Source organism: Saccoglossus kowalevskii, chromosome 21, assembly GCF_978046115.1.
Source record: "Saccoglossus kowalevskii chromosome 21, keSacKowa6.1, whole genome shotgun sequence".
In the NCBI taxonomy this organism is placed as follows: Eukaryota; Metazoa; Hemichordata; class Enteropneusta; family Harrimaniidae; genus Saccoglossus; species Saccoglossus kowalevskii.
Window position 1 is genome coordinate 19,534,338 of NC_140661.1, and position 14,153 is coordinate 19,548,490.

The following is a 14,153-nucleotide window of genomic DNA, read 5'->3' on the forward strand; positions in this document are numbered from 1 at the left end:
TGAAACATCTATTAATCACTGACTGGGACATGCGGAGTCAGTTTTAGAAAAAAATACAGATGTCGTGGATTAGAACGCAAACTCTTGGATAAGTGTGCACTTTTTTTACTTATCGGTCGGAAATGGGTGTGTAACGACAACATAAACATTGAGTTGTCACGCAGCGATGTCAATTACCTGCATGTCAATAACAAAGCATGAAAGGTCGGATATTTTAGAAAGCAGAGTCAACTGACTTATTGAATTTTCCGGATTATAATATCATGTTTTTTTCTCGACTTACAACCTATTTTAATGAATTATTCATCGCCGCATAGTGTACTGGGGTTGAATACATTGCGCTCGTGACATGAGACTATGAATAAAACTATATACAATGAAGGTGCTAAAGCTTGTTTGAAACAATGGAATGACCATGGTTTCACAAACAACCTCTACTAACATTTTCTACATTAAAATAATGATCAAGACCTTCATTCAATTGGAGTTATTTAAAAATATTTAAATGTAGCGCGGGACAATGTGGTTTTCAAATGCTACTTAAAATACATGCAAAAATTCAAATGATGTAACCGAACTATGGCGATTGTCAAATTTTCTGAAAGTTTTCGGCCTTTGTTTTCACCGTGATGGTTGCCAGGCGGTGAAAATGCCCGGATGTCCGCCCCCGAGAATACATTCGGTCTTCTGGCCGCAAGGATCTCTGGGAAGGAAAATAGGCGTTATGTTGACGCTAATCACCATTCATTTCAGTCATTGCGCGACTTGTTAATCCTAATTTGCAATACGCAAACAGTGACAAATCGAAAGCAATATCCGGCACGGCGATCTGTTTATGTTCCGTTGCGTTTTGAAATTTGTCAGTCGTATTTGAAAATTCAATGACGAATTGGTGACAGCAAAGGGATTGAAAGAAATCAGCGCACGTAATCACATGTGTTAATGATTGTAAACGCTACATTTTGCACCAAGTCCTGCGTCTTTGCATCATTCGTTTGCACTAAGTGTTGCGTTTACAAAATTCATTTGTATTAAGTGTGACGTTTACAGATTCGTTTGTACAATGTTTAGTTGTATTATTAATCTGCTTAGAACCAAAGATACAGGTGTAGATTCATAAACGAATGGCATGAAGAATTGGTCACATGACTAGGAGTCGTATATCAAATATCAGTCAGTGGAATATAGTAAGTTTGGCAATTTTATAAAACAATAGTACTTATTCCGAATGCACAGTGGAAACATTGGGGGATTACAATTGCGTGAAAAAAAGGCACAAAGAAAGATGGCGGTGATTTACGTACAAGCACATTACGAACATAATACAAAATGTACATGCGCAATACGCGATATCGTACATCACAACCAAGCGCAACGCTAATGAAGGCAGGTGCGCATCTCACTACGCCAGACTATCCGTCCCCAAAAGGCGCCCGAAATAGAGAGTATTGAGCGCGGGTCTTAAATTTTACAAATTATACAGGAAAGTATTTCGAAGCACATTATATTTATTTGTATTTAAAAGGGGGGGAGTCGTCACCTGCGCATACGTCAGATGGCCATGGCGTGTCATTGTTTACAAACAAGCGTCTACCCATGCACCTTTGCGTTTTTAGCGTGTGTTGTTATCGTCGCTTGGGACTCAATTCCCGCGCCTGCGCAGGCGACGATTCTCCTGCTTTAAGACAATTAGGATTTAGCCAGAGTGATTTCGGTAACTTCATAGCTTCAAACACGGCATAATGACCATATTGTACATAAATGTGTCAATACGGATTTTGCTTTCAGTTTGTAGCAGAAACTTGACATCCGAAAACACAGCTGAATAATGATCAAGAATGATCAGTAGTATTGACGCAAATTCCTTACCTATTATTATTTTTTTAATTTAAAAGTTTAATTTGATCAAAACTAAAACAACACAAACCGTTCCCCGGGCGAGTACATTTTCGTATCGTCGTAAATACGGATTAGATATGTGTAATCCTATAGACGAATTTATAGTTATAGCGCCATCAGTCGGCTTCCGTGCGAGAATGGGGAGGGGGAGGAGGGGGGTGATTTCCAGCTCACACAACTTGTTCGCTGGTTTCCCGAGTTCCTGGCGTTCCGATGAGCTATCAATCGTTTACGCGGCAAAGCCAATCCCCTACGCAGACGAAATTAAGAGGCTTTTACACCAAAACGTGCAAGTTTCCAAGGTTACGACGGAACTCAAAACTTGTCTATTTCATATTACAGTTTTATTGTTTTGTGTATTACGTATTGACAATAGCATATCCCATAATTTATTGATTTGCAATCGTTATATTAAACATTAGGAAGCTAAACACACATAAACTTGCTGACACTTGTTATATTTTTTCGTAATATATCACGATACTGAAAACTCAGATCGTAAACTGTCGATAAACTTCAAAAAATCTCTACTTTATTTTTACTATCCTACTTTCTACTATCTCCAGTCGTTACGCCTATCCACGTTTGTCAACACGTTTTTTTTTCTATTTCAAATAAAACCTCATACTTGTATTGTAAGATCTATGATAAAGCGCACTTTACAAGAATAAAAATTGCCTTCAAATATATATCTTTCGATCGATGGAACCTTAGCACATTAATAAAAATCAACAAAAGTCAATTTCACACAGTGGAAAAAAAAAAAACAGTTTGATGGGGCAGTCAATCGCCGCGTGAGGACTGCTGGCAATCGGAATTGAAATGCAAACCTCGCTTTGTCACGTGTTTACCCTAAAGAGGATGTTAAATTCAAAACTGCTTTTATAATTCTATCATTTGGTCAATTGCAATACTTTTTTTTCGATTCGCCGCCATCATTGCTCCAAGGTTGGAACTCGTAATTGACTCTTTGCAAAACACTGTGAATAATTTCATACGTATATTAATTCAACGTGGTGAAAAGTCGCTGGCGCTTTTCAAATTGTGTTCTAATCGCATCATGGATGTTGAATGAGCTGTTCCTGTCTCGCTTTGTTCGTTTGACGTATTGTAGGCGTAAGGACAATGCATTAGTAATGTATTTCTCACGGGATGTAAAGAAAACGGAATAGATGTCAATTTCGCGTGTCTGTTTCCTAATCTAGAAGATCTGTTCTCTCTGTAGATAGAAGACTAGAAACTGTCCCATGCCTCCTGGCGCACACAAGACAGTCGTCATCGCCATCATCTCTGTCTCAATCATGTATAGTCTCCCTGACGACGGTACACAGCGAACAAATGCCACCCGAGTGGAAATAACGTTAATGTAATGTGTGTATTTTTAGTGAGTACATTTCCCTTTCCGCAAGTGGACTATTTTAATATATTTACATATGTAATATATATGAAATGTTTGTTTGTTTGTTTTTTCGCTAAGAATGTGACTGACTGACTGTAGGGATGAGTGGTGACAACTTCCAGTAACCAAGCGACAACATACATAGCGAGTTTCCTGAACCACGCAATTCACACGAGATCCCGCGATAGTGCTTTGTTCTCGCACAAGAGCCAATTATCAAATACGGTAACACACTGCGCGGGAAAAACTGAGTAACGCAACAACGTCGAGTCGAAAGGTTTCACTTCACGCTCGTGGCATATTGTTTTACATAAAATCAGTCACAAAGGATCTCTCTTCGTTCTCTCTAGGGAAGATTCGCTGCATTTGTGTTGCTAGGGGTTACTCAACTATTGAAAGCGAGATTTAGTTCAAGCAATCACAAATATGGATTTTCCCTCGCCATTAATTTACCACACGACCGTGTTTTTAATGTGGTTCACAGTCATAAATCTGACCCTTTTGACTCAAGCGCGTTTTGGCGGGGAACGCGGCTTTAGCTCAAAACAGTAAACACTTGGGACACATGCTAAAAAGCTATTTGAAGAACTCACTTTCCGTTTCCTCCGCCAAGTAACAGAGCCTTTTAAACCTTTTTGCTTTCTTTTCTCGCCAACATTTTCAAGTTGAAGCAAATATTTTTTATGCAATATTCTCAAATATCAATATTTTTTTAGATGGAATATATATAATTTGACGCCTTCTGGTATAAAGTTGTACAGATATCCAATATTGTTCATGAAAAAAGGCAGATAATTTCTTGAATGTACGCAGCCAAAGAGTACAATTTTATACATTTAAAAAAAAATCAGGAGAGTGACACTTAATTAAATTAACAACCATACGTTAAATCCGGATTTCATATATTATCTTTTTTTTACATATTATATATGCTAAATAGCGAATTTGCATATTGCAATTACTTTTTATTATATAAACAAAGATACTATTACAGTACAATTCATTCCGATTCAAGTTTTGGCAGCTTTTAAATTAGAAGCTACTAGAACGCATATTTTAAAGCAAATATAGCAGTGACGATATAACGCGTGTATCTATCTATATTGTTAAAGCGGGAAAGTCGTCACCTGCGCATGCGGAAGACGACTATAGCGTGTTGTTTAGCTTTTGCGCTTTAGCGCGCGTTGTTATCTTCGTTGGGGCTCGATTTTCGCGCGTGCGCAGTAGACGATCCCGCTTTAATTAATCAGTTAGTAGTATGGGGACGTTTTTTTTGTTCAACTGTCAGTCAAATATTATGCTCACACTTGTTATCAATCATGATGGCTTCGCATAACAACTGCGAAACTGCGAAACGCAATTTGTCAACTAACAGCACTAATATGATTTTAACTGTTTGATAGTTCGGTACATGAACCTCCAAACACTTTTTGTACTATGTATCACAAAACAAAATATTGGCAACTTGCCTTAACAAAGACAAAACCGCCAATTTGCATTATATCTAGTACATCAATTTTGAGTTTGGTGACCCCATATTTTATGTTTTTCTTCGTCTTCTTATAAAATATTACATAAATAAAGAAAATCACATTATTCAAACTTTGAGTAGTGTTCTAACCTTAAGTTACTTTGTGTTGCTTTTGAAACCAGGTCGTTGTTAAACAACTACTGATTTAATCAAAGACATTTTTTAATGTCTTTGATTTAATCTACACTACCAGCAACAACATACATCATTGGTCTCTAAGCGACTTCTGTGCTTGACGACGGCTACATTTAATAATGATTCAATGTCGCATGTTTAAGTTAATACCGAACGCGAGCGCCGGTTCGAGTCACGCACGCAGTACGTATTTACTATAATTAGACGTAGTCTTTACCTTGCCGTTTATTCGGTGTTATTTGCTTAAGTTAATACCGGTACGTTTAGAGAAATATCTGGCCTCTGCAGTTGAATTCACAAACAAAGTGACGTGCATCAATAGTGGTAAAACCTTCCACATGCCCGAGATCTTGTTTCGGATATGACAAAACAGTCAGCCATGTTTGACCGAATCAAATAAGGTATTATCAGAGGTACATTACTTGGGGTTTGTAACTACGGTGACATGATACCAAGATCCCGTCACAATCTCGCTCTCGCATAAACGTTCCAACTCAGAAAAAATGCGAATGCGCATGCCCGAGGTAACTAGGATACTGGGATGTCCAGGTGGATCAAAATAGCTGCCCACGATATGACGGATTACGAGAACTATATTTTCTGTACATTTTCGATGTATTACATTTTTCACTATGATAGTGACAAGAAAAATTTATTTTTTTCATTACAAACCTTGAACATTGATATGCGTCATGTCAGAAGGTCGTAGCCTCAGTCTCGCTATCTACGAGAAGAGACTTGAATGGGATCTTGACATGATGTCACCATACAGTACTATGCGAGTTGCAAACCCCAAGTAATGTACCTCTGGTATTATGTATGTGCGAGGTTTGAAGAGAGTTAGTTCAGGGCTATCCGAGATATAGCTCCAGACGCACGCACGCGCGCGCATACACACATACACTGATTTAACTAAAAAAAACATAAGTCCCCGTTTTGAACTTCGTCCGATAAGTGATTTTCCGTTCAACTGCGAGATCTCGCGAGATGCATGAAAGACGCGCGTCGAACGTCTGCCGCAAAAATCGAACGATTTGATTTTGAACTCGAATTTCTTTATTTCGTAGCTCACATCGACCGGCCGATCTTCGACAGAGGAATATTGCTTCCGAATACCCTTATTTAATCGAAAATGCCTATCATCAAATGTGGACAGCACATTATTAAGCATGGAAATGCCCCCCAAAATACTTTCGCGTTTGTCGAATCCCACGCGATGTTTGACGCCACTACGACGCTATGACCTTTGTTTGTCCTGTTTTTACGTTTAATTTCACGCATATCGCGTGATTCTCGCAGTGAACGGAAAATGGTCAATTGTGAACGTATGAGTATATCTCATTACTGGTCGTTCTTTCATGCAATATTCTTGTTATGGGGAATGAAAACATGGTCTCACGAGTCAACGCAATCCAGTATATTTACCAGAATGCCATGAAGCATATCAAACAAAAACAAGTTGCCTGTTGAATGTATAATATTATAGGTCAAAAACCGCCATCACGTGATGCGTCTCTATGGGGACGCAGCTTGTATTGATACTACTCTAATGATGCGTATTATTGGATTCGAATGATTCACACAGACAGACCAATCAAAATTCACAAGACCATCACAAGTAAAGCCTCATTCGACGCTGTCATAATGTCAATTTCAAATAATCACTTTGCTTGTCCGTGGACTCCAGGGTTGAGTCGGTCTACTGGAAGTCATCAACGCAACCGAAAAAAGGACCAACCACGTCGCTCCGTTCTTTCAAATAAGTCGTACTTAGTTCCTGCGATTCAGATGTGCCCATCATGGAGATTACATAGATATTGTGATGATTACATAGATCTTTCTATGGTATCGATGTTGTAATGATGAAGTGATGTATACCAATCCCACTCAACAGTACAAATATTTTGAGAAATAGAGCGAATAATCACACAACTGGGAATCACAAGAAACACGTTGCCCCGGACACGTTGTAGATAGAATTTGATGTCACGCCGCATATACTAGTAATGCTATAATCTCATTGTTGTTGCCAATTAATTTACGCAGTTTTGTTACAACGGAGCTCCGTCGAAACCATAATTTCTGGCGTAGAAATCGTTTTAATAAACATGTACACACAAGCACACTGATAGACAGGCAATCTAATTACATCGGCAAGGTCAACGTCGGTTCAACGTCGAGTCCACAGAGACTCCTGCGAAAATGCGCCGCAGATAGCACGCGAATTTAGTTGTTTACCGGGCTTCGCGCTATAGCTGCCTCAATCCCTTGTAACGTCGTTGGGAGCAGTACCAATACCAAAGAAACGAGAATTCTGTATTTTAGACATCGTTCTTGATTAGTTTCCGTTAATTCGGTTAATATGACTCATCTTCATGAATCGTTAAACTTAATTCCAGAAATTTGAAACTTCCTAAATTAAACCCCCGGCGAAGATTTAAATTTCACGTTTCAAACTTCTTTGCGCGTGTCTTTTTATCTAATATAGGGTCAATCTTACGACACCCGTGTACTACATTTTGATCGGCGCAAGCCTCAGAATTAGAGTTTGTTAATGAGTTATAAGTATGGGGCATATACATCAAATTCCGACAAACTGGAATTAAATTATTACTCAATTTTTCTATTGTATTCATGTTGTATTATAATATGGAATATTACATTATTAATGTATACACTGAATGCGATCTGAAACGATGTAGTTATATGTTCCAAATCGTAAATCATTTATAAATGTTATGATTTCTTCCAATGAAACAACGAGGCGGTATGTGTTACATGAATTTGGTTGAGAAACAAATGTCTCAGATACGTGAACGCATGACCCCCCCCCCCACCACCACCACCACCACCACCACCTTGTCAAGTCAATTAAACGCCGTTAAGACAATGTGTGCATGTCGTAATTTACGCACTGTAAAAATGACAAGCATTAATAAATAAACATATCGCTTTGTACCATTTTTGTTTCACCTTGCAATGACCATGCAATGTCCTTGTCATGATTTTTTGCCAGTGGCGTTAACAGTAGTCTACATTATTAAATACTATTCACGTAGGATTAGCGTACATTTACAAGTAACATTGTTATATGCAAAATTATGATAACGTTGGCGGATCGGGATCAGGAAGTTTCCTTTTTTAGAATGATATAAAGCACCAACCGTCATGAAATAATATCGCAGAGAATAACACCCCTCACCTGTTTGACGATGAGATTCCGGAAACATCACTGCTCACCGCCACATGCTTGCAATACCACTCGATGTGACGGCCATGTGTTCAGGGAAGCCCGAACAGTCTTCATCCCCGCCAATAGTGCGTTTGATCTGTACGTTAAAAAAAACATAAGAAACGGATTAGATCAGGATGGGCGCTTTATCTGTGCAACGGCGAGGCGTGATGAGAATACCGGCTGCGTGCAGCCATACACGAAACACCGGTCGCGTTACATCGAATTCCGTACTAGCAAACGCGATCGGTGCTTCGTATCCGTGGCTTATCAAGCACAAACCTGGCCCGAGAATCGTTGGCAGAGGCTTCTGCTGTGAATCAAAATCAGCGCATTTGTTCAATCTGTATAATGAAAAATATCCAGCGTCACCGTATGCTTCTCGTGAGCTATGTACATTCACTCTGAGTCGACTGCCGTTATACCCTTATTTACATAATGCACACAACACACCACGGCGACGGCGCGATAATATAAATAGTTCATTTGCATATGAAATTGCCGCGTTGTGATTGGAAAATACCAAGGGCGTAAGTAAGGCTGTAACTTCAATATGATGTTGGACCAATCCAGGAGCGGATAGAAGCGAAAAAAAAACAAGACGTTACATCACAGCAAAATAAATGACAACGAATAGACGACCAGTGAATGAACAAATATAACTAAGCATTTTCAGCAACACATCCACATACAAGTTTAATCGATCATTTTTAATAAACACAAAACACACACAGAAATGTAACTCCATAAAGCGTACATTCACTTTTAGCCAATAATTTCGTGATTTCACGTCTTTTGGATTTGATATCCACAAAAATGTAATTGTCATCAAAATTCTACTATCATCAGGCTTGTGTTGATCACCCATAATGCACTGCCCGAACTATACGCGACGTTAAAAAAAAAACTGGGTCTGCTGTCGCTTCAAGGTGAGCACACAATTGTCCTATTTTGAATAGTCATACATGAACGTTTGGCTTACCCAAACCGCTGAAGGAGGCGGTCATCGTTCGTGTTCGCTCATATCAATCCAAAGATAATGTATAGGAAGAAATGTCTTAACTCCATATTGGATTTTGCAAAGGATTGTGGGATAGAAAATTTAACTATAGGGGGCGTTTGCATGATGAAGTTTAAAGTTCAGCAAACCCCGATTATTATTCTCCTGGGATATGCTAGTGCCACTATAGTTACGAACAAAAACAACCGCTTTGCTGTTGTTTTTTTCGGGGAAACGTCAAATTCGAGCTGAATTCAAGATTATATATCATGTTTGTTATACTTTCAATATTATGGGTTCGCCAGACAATTTTTCGAGATACAAGAGTTCAAAGTGTCATAGAATATGATCAAAATTGGCATTACACCGGGTTCCATGGTGAGATTGCATTTTTTTTTGTATATTTATATCTCAATTTTAGTTCAGTGACAGTGGGATGAAAAAGTCATAGAGTGTTATCTGTCAGAATTCTAATATTTGTTAAAACATTTAGAAAAATTACAAATAATTTAGTGAGTTTCCAGTATAATAATAGGTTTTCATTATATGCAACGTATATATGCGCAGTAACATGCGCAGTAGTACAATATTTTTAATTTTATTCGAAATGACCTTATGACCAGCACTCGTGAAAAAAGGTGATATGTGAATAAATATGACATTTTATGACGTCATTATATATAGATATATTCATTTTTATATTTATATGATACTCTTAGCGCAACAAAAGCATTCTTTCATCTATATAATTTCACAATTCAAACTGAAACAAGAGGTTTCTATTGGCCGGTTGAATAACACAGGAACATTTTCAAATCATACGTCGTTGCGCATTGTGATTCAACTGCCATTAAAGTTATCAATGTTTATAAAAATGAAGGAATGTCTTTGTTGCGGCGAGAGTATAGAGAGCGTTATTATTATTTATTTATTTATTTTTGAAACGATTTTGATTTTTGTCTATAAAATATTAAATCATGGAAATAATTATTGTGAACACTTTTTATCTGATGTTATGCTCACTGTACTGTACCATTTATGCCATCTGTTCGTTGACAGATAAGAGTGGGGTCAGCCTAAGGGCAACTTTGTGCTGGCTGTCGTTACCACACACAATAGCTATTTTGATGGGTTTGTTTGCATACTTACACTTTCAGTCATTAGATCATTTTTCTGTCACTGCGAGATCTCGCCTATTGCGTTAAATGCGCGGACCGTGACGCTTATCGCAGCTTAAATCGAATTTCCTTCTTTCTTTTTTTAGGTCACAGGACAAAATGCAGATCGTTCAAGAGAGAATTTGAATATGGTCGCGAAATTAATGTAAATACTGTAAAATTAACCATCATCAAAAGTGAGTCATAACATATTAAATACTTCGGGTTCCACTCATCATTACTGCACAAAGCAGATTTGCTTATGACTCATTTGCATATTCGAAGTTGTTCGAACTACAAGTCCCTGCCGGTTAACCCAGTTATATTTAAGTCATCCGGTCACTTTAATCAGTTCAATAAAACGTTTTACGCCCTAAATCTGAGATGCTCTGTTAATTAGATTAGAATGTGCACGATTGACTTTAGAAAAGTGCAGTCTCCTCAGAGTTATCAAAACATTAGATTATCTCAGGCGGAACTACTTCACAGAACGTTCCACGTGGCAAAAACGCGCACCACTGTACCATGCATTTTCATGGGCTCTGCGCGAGCTGCTGTAGAACGCCGGTCGAAGAGCCGGTGAAAACGGCTGAAGTCGAGAAAACAGCACAACCTTAACCTCAACCGTGACTATGAGACAATCCTGAGTATATGTGTTGCACATATAGGAGTTACACTCAGGCTGTTTGGGAGTGCCTCAACAACTCGCCCGAAGCACATTTTTAATGAGTTTTCGACCGTTGTTTCCACCTCCTGTGGTTGGAAAACTGTGAAAATGCCCGGATGTTCGCTCCCTAGAATATACGTGAACAGAACGTTTTTTCAAACCATTTTCAGTGTGTCATGTGGATCATTTCACCACAATAACATTATCTCACGCAATGTATTTTCGGATAAAATGTTATTCTAATCAAGACATCTAAACATGATGACTTCATTCTAAAATGAAACACCAGAAACTATTTTAAATTAACGGGCAGTGGGACTCACTGCGTGCTGAATACAAAAACATGTTTTCAGAAGCTCATACAAGCGACACCGATCTGCAGCGTCAATATGGTTGTATCACTATAACGCATCGACCAATCAACGTCAAGCACACGATCGCGTTGTAGCAGAGACATTTTCGTAAAAATATAACTATATATGCCATTAACATACAAGAAGATTAAGAAACGTGTGACACGAGAAAAATAAATAGATGAAAAATTTATTTGCAGATAAGAAAGTTTTCCATGCCGACGCCTTCACAAGTCCCAGTGGTCCAGCTGACCACACTCACGGGTATTCGTTTTCATATCATACCTATGTCTTCAAGTGAAACGTCATCAAGCGTCATCAAGGCATGCATTCTCATTAATATTCAGGCGGAAGAGGTGGGAACCAGAGACACTTTTTTTTTTAAATTATAAATTACAGAAATACCAGATTTATTATGTTAAAAATATCACATTTCGTGTTATTGTATTTACGATTTTGTCTTAATCTGTCTTTGTGGTTGAATATGACTTGGGTTGTTTGTTTGTATTTTTGTTTAGGTTTTTAATATAAAACATTTTTACAATCAATACACTCATTGAAAATTATTCAAGAACGAGTGAATGAGCATACGTGTTTACTAGTAAGTTGTTTTGGTTTTAAAAAGTTGACTGACAATGATTAAAGTAAAGATGCAATATGCCTAAAAACACGTTTCTTTTTTTTAGGTTTTTTAATATCGTTGTTCGAGATTCTTTCATGTTGATAACGAAATTGTATTATGATTAATAAAAATACTAATAATATGATGTTATTACGAGAATACCTCAAAATGTGCACGAAGACAGTACAGCTTCAAGTTGAGTATCGACCGACGCGAAGCGGAGATCGACTCGGATCCACGGCTTACTGTCTGAGTGCATACTTTGAGGTATTCTCGCAATAACCTTATTATTATACATCTTTTCCTTCCAAGGATACATCATGGGAATTCCGGAATCCAAAAAGTTTAGAACTAAATCAGCTAATACTTTGTGTGGAGTCCGGTCAAACCCTGGTGGCAGCCATGTTTGTTTTTATTATTATTAGAGGACGCTTACGCGGGTAATCATTCCATATTTGGAGTTCGCATTTCCTTATATGGTAGGATGAAAATACCCCGTAAAGTACCGCAAAATTACGGCACGCTGTAACTTATGGCGTTACGGTGACAGATGTATAATAATAACCTTTATTTTACAAGAATAACATTTTTAACATTTATTTTTTCATTTATCGTACGACTATCAGAGGGTAAAATCTTCTACTCTCTCGGGGTCTCCACACTTGCCAGGGGGGAAACTCGTCTCGTCTCTATATCTCGTCCCCTTGAGGTACGGGATCGGGAAAGTCACTTATACTTTACAGTCAAATAAGACACACACAACGAAATACGTTTCAGCTCTCGTCTTAGTCGGTCAATCGAGCACTCTATAAGACACAGCGCCCTGGGGAAAAGTCCCCAAGACTCTCACAAGGCTGAACCAAGACTAGCCCAAAACTGGACTGCCTCAAGGCTCGCCCCTGGACTGGACTCTCGACTGCACTCTCTCTTCTTCTGCGTCTATCGTGGAGTATTCGCCAAGACCAACTCAAACTCTCTTTATTCATTTTCAAAACTCTGACCAATTACAATGCAGTAAAAAGACTCTAGGGCGTAACCTTCAATCATAAAGCCAATCACACTAAGTACTGAATACGTCATATCTTTTGATTAATCGTTCACTACATTAATAACTACGGATGTCAGAATAGCGACGGTATCTTGTAATGAGTTCCAAACCACTGAGCCAAGTTCCGTTCAAAACTTCAAATACATGTAGGCCTACACGATGACAGACATAACACAGCAATTCGCTAATAATCAGTTAATTAAGTCGGTCGGTTAACGCAAACAATTTGGAATAATAAATATATTTTGATAAATGGGAGCTCTGTATATTACAGTAAATGGCACATCAGTGGAGTAAGGTACATCGGTAATTTGTTAGATAATAACGGTAAATTTCTAAAGTGCCATCAGTTTACTGAAAAATATAATATTGCTGTGAATTTTATAACATATACAGGTATTATTTCGACAATTCCATCAAAATGGAAAAAGCTTTTGAAATCTAATGACCATGTGCATGTAACTGGACAAAATGTTCAAAATACAATTGATTATGGAAAGGGTAAAACAAAAGATTTCTATAAAATACTGACAAAAAGTAAATTTGAACCCCCAAGCTCAGAAACTAAATATGGGTCAATGATTTATGGGCGGAACATAGCAGGAAAATGGAAGGCAATTTGGGAGTTACCTTATAAGGTAACAGGTGAAGAAAAAATGAGAATTTTTCAGTTCAAAATTTTGCATAGTATTGTAACAACAAATTTATTCTTACACAAAAATAACTTAAGAACAGATAGTATGTGTAAATATTGTCAAAATGAGGAAAATTTAGAACATTTGTTCTGGTATTGTTCAACTGCACAAAGATTTTGGAATTCGTTTGACGAGTTCTGGAAAAAGATCTCTGATGATAACACAAAATTAATCACATGTTCAAGTATTATCTTCGGAGTACTGGAAAACAGATCCCTTTTAAATTTGTTGTTACTAATTGGTAAATATGTCTTGTATTGTAGCAGGTTTACTGGTTATAGCCCAACAATAGCCTATTTTATAAGTAAAATTAGAAACCAAATTAACATTGAAAAATGTGTTTTAACTGAAAAAAAGTTTGAAACGAAATGGAGCAAAGTGCTGCAAGTGATTGAAGGATATTTGTAAGTTAATT

At 37.8% G+C, this 14,153-nt stretch overlaps 1 protein-coding gene and 1 long non-coding RNA gene across 3 annotated transcripts in view; one reads left to right on the top strand and one right to left on the bottom strand.

Annotated features, from left to right (window-relative positions):
* LOC144343208 (uncharacterized) overlaps positions 1 to 3,349 on the top strand; it is a 29,046-nt gene extending 25,697 nt beyond the window's left edge. For both annotated transcript variants that reach the window (XR_013418910.2, XR_014928049.1), the window contains exon 2: positions 3,125 to 3,349. This is a non-coding gene — a long non-coding RNA (uncharacterized LOC144343208). The remainder of the gene's footprint in view (positions 1 to 3,124) is intronic.
* The window catches only part of LOC100374050 (ankyrin repeat domain-containing protein 34C-like), an 81,416-nt gene that overhangs the window by 29,270 nt on the left and 37,993 nt on the right, over positions 1 to 14,153 (bottom strand). Inside the window, exon 2 of the mRNA XM_078005920.2 lies at positions 8,167 to 8,293. The gene's annotated coding sequence lies outside the window, so the exon portion shown is untranslated. The remainder of the gene's footprint in view (positions 1 to 8,166; positions 8,294 to 14,153) is intronic.